The sequence below is a fragment of the Delphinus delphis genome, chromosome 16 (assembly GCF_949987515.2).
Source record: "Delphinus delphis chromosome 16, mDelDel1.2, whole genome shotgun sequence".
Lineage (NCBI taxonomy): Eukaryota > Metazoa > Chordata > Mammalia > Artiodactyla > Delphinidae > Delphinus > Delphinus delphis.
The window spans coordinates 25,715,204-25,718,632 of record NC_082698.1 but is presented as its reverse complement, the minus strand read 5'-3'; the positions used below and the strand labels follow the sequence as shown (position 1 = coordinate 25,718,632).

The 3,429-nt window shown below is 38.1% G+C and overlaps 1 pseudogene; it reads right to left on the bottom strand.

Moving 5' to 3' along the window:
- Nucleotides 1–1,208: 1,208 nt before the first annotated feature.
- LOC132439163 (ester hydrolase C11orf54 homolog pseudogene) lies at nt 1,209–3,429 on the bottom strand (annotated as a pseudogene).

Here is a 3,429-nt window from a genome sequence, read left to right as displayed (position 1 = left end):
ACCCAATATTTATTTATCTTATAACTGGAACTTGTACTTTTTAACTACCTTCATCTAATTACCCCTACTTCTACCCTTTCCTCTGGTGACCTCAAATTTGATCTCTTTTTCTATGAGTTTGTTTGTTTTGAAGTATAATTGATCTACAACACTATGTTAGTTCCTGTTACACAATATAGTGATTGGATATTTCTAGACTTTTCAAAATGATCACCACGGTAAGTCTAACTATGGTAAGCCTATCACCATACAAAGATATTACATAATTATTGCCTAAATTCCCCCCACTGTACATTTCATACCTGTGACTCATGTATTTTGCAACTGGAAGTTTATACCTCTTAATCTCCCCCATCTATTTCTTTCCTCCTCCTATCTCCCTCCCCTCTGGCAACCACCTGTTTGTTCTCTGTATCTATGACTGTTTCTGTTTTGTTATGTTTGTTCATTTGTTTCATTTTTTAGGCACATGTATAAGTGGTGTAGTACCGTATTTGTCTTTCTCTGTCTGATTACTTCCCTTGGCATAATACCCACTTGGTCCATCCATTTTGTTGGGCAAATGGCAAGATTTTATTCTTTTTTCATGGCTTAGTAGTATTCCTTGTATATATATACCACATCTTCTTTGTCCATTCATCTATTGATGGGCACTTAGGTTGCTTCCATATCTTGGCTATTGTAAATAATGCTGCAATGAACATAGGGGTGCATATATCTTTTCTAATTAGTGCTTTTGTTTTCTTCAGATAAATTCCCAGGAGTGAAATTGCATATGATAGTTCTATATTTAATTTTTTGAGGAACCTCCATACTGTTTTCCATAGTGGCTGCACCAGTTTACATTCCCACTAACAGTTCACAAGGGTTTCCTTTTCTCCACTAACATTTGTTATTTGTTGTCTTTTTGATAACAGCCATTCTAACAGGTGTGAGTTGATACCTCTGCTGTCCTTTTGAATGAAGACACCTGATGTCCTTGTAAGGCAATGGAATCGACATTCTCTTCATTCCCCACAGCCTCCAGACTACCACTCCTCCACCTTTGAATTCTTGCTCCTTTGCAGTTTCTTTTTTTTTTTATGAATGTAAAATTTTTATTCATTTCTTTTGGTACAAACTAGTGTTTATTAAAAAAAAATTTAGGAATTTATACTCACAGGACATGTTATAGTTAACATCCAAAGACAAAAAATATTTCTTGACAATTTATTATATGCTTAGTACTAAAAAGCTCCTAAATCAGTGTTGGCGTCACAAGATTAGAGAGTTGTTTTTGGCTCATGATTGTTATAGAAAAACACTGAGGAAAATTTCAATCATTACAATTGGTAAAAGTATAATTTTACATTTCATAAAGGATAGTAGTCATATTCGGCAATAGCCTCATTTATAAATTGAAGTATACTCACTTCGAGATTGTATTTTGATGCTGTTTCTTTTCACTTCTCGCAAATAACCAACAAGGCAAAAACTGCTTCCAATTGACAGTCCAAACAAAGGAGGAATCATGGCTAACCGTCTGGTTGCTAATATTTGTTAAAGGCAAATTGCAAACTTCGGAGTATGGTTCAACATCACCAGAAGGAGTAAAGTTGCTCCCTCTGACCACCTTATTCCATGAAAAAAGTGTACTTTGACTTCTAAAATGGATTTCAAAAATTCAGTAGGAAGATTTAACAACTATCAACATTTCCAGCACTGATTTTTCTAATACCGAGAAACATCTACTTAGCAGTTGTAAGACTAACTTGAAAAACTGAATATACAGATGTAAATTATTGCCATTAGCTAGTAGGAATCATCACTTGATTCTTAACCCTGTTTATATTTAATTATAAACATAAGACTGATTTTTTAGAATAAAAAGAATGAAGAACATCTCCATCACGTGTCTTTGTTCCCAATAATCCCTTTCAGATAGATCTGTGAAGTAATACAGAGTACAGTGTCGACATACCTTTCATTTCAAAGGCCAAAAAAAATAGGGCTTATTAAGTAGTGAGATCATTTCTATTAGGCTTTATATTAGTATCAATTAATGAATTAATCAGTCAAACGAGTATCAGTTGATTTAATCTTGCCCAAATGAATGGGTCTCTGTTGGTTGATCAATGTGATAGAGAAACTCTGCAGGTAAGAAGTATCCAAGATATTCCACTATATCTGGGGTGGTGTCATAATGGTAGTGTCCCCCTTCTCCATGATGACTAAAACAATGAGTGTGCTCCAACCGCAAATCAAACCCTGGGTCTCTGGAGATAAAAACTGGCAGGCAAACCAAAGGAGCCTTCATCTCATAAAAACGTAACCATTTATTCACGTCTTCATCAGAGTTCAATGGGCAGGAAGAAAATTCTGCCGGCATAATATATGACTCTTCACTTTTCCCTTCTGAATCACGAAAGTACCTCCCATTCCTACAGGCTTATCTCCATAATGTTTTTTTCTTTTCTTTTTTTTTCGGTACGCGGGCCTCTCACTGTTGTGGCCTCTCCCGCTGCGGAGCACAGGCCCCGGACGCGCAGGCTCAGCGGCCATGGCTCACGGGCCCAGCTGCTCCACGGCATGTGGGATCCTCCCGGACTGGGGCACGAATCCGTGTCCCCTGCATCGGCAGGTGGACCCTCAACCACTGCACCACCAGGGAAGCCCCTCCATAATGTTTTTCAAGAGTCTGTCTCATACAAGTCACAAAGTTAAGTTTTCCAGGTCTTCTTTTGGATTTCACCTCAATGACCTTTCCAGGTTGGCCTTCACTGGCAAAAAGATTAGCCAGTAATGCAAACCCCAAATCATGATATTTCTCACTGTATTTCTCCAGTAGGCACCCTCCATCTGCAGAGTTAACATGAGCAAAGTAACTTCCATTCACAGGAGGTTTGTGTTCACTTTTTGTTTGAACAACTGGCATAAACTCAGAATTGAATCCAAGAGTCGGAAATGGGCCTGCTCCTGCTCCAAGAACAAAAGCTCCAGGAAGCTGGATTTCTTTTGTGATTTTATTTAGATCATAAACTTTTTTTTATTTATAAGAGGCAATAAGTAAGGCACACCTCCTACTTCTGCAATTCTAGTTTTCCCACAGATACCTTTTACGGGAAAGGTAAATGGCTCCTTGGTCAAATTAGGGCAATCAACTACAGAGACCTGGACATCAGCAAAGTTATCCGTTAGCCCCTTCCGCAGAACTCCAACAAGCTCCTCTAGACTTGGCACATGAAAAGAATACTCAGCACAAGACTTCTTTCTCGAGTGCACAGGTGATGAGGTGTGCAAGCAGAGAGAGTTAAATAAAATCGCTCTTTTGCAGTTTCTAACCTCTGTTATTGCAATTCCTTACTGACCTCATGTTGCTCATTTTCATTGAAGATTCATTTTAAGATTTTGGGCACGAAGCTTACAACTTTCCTCTCTTCTTGCCGTCAT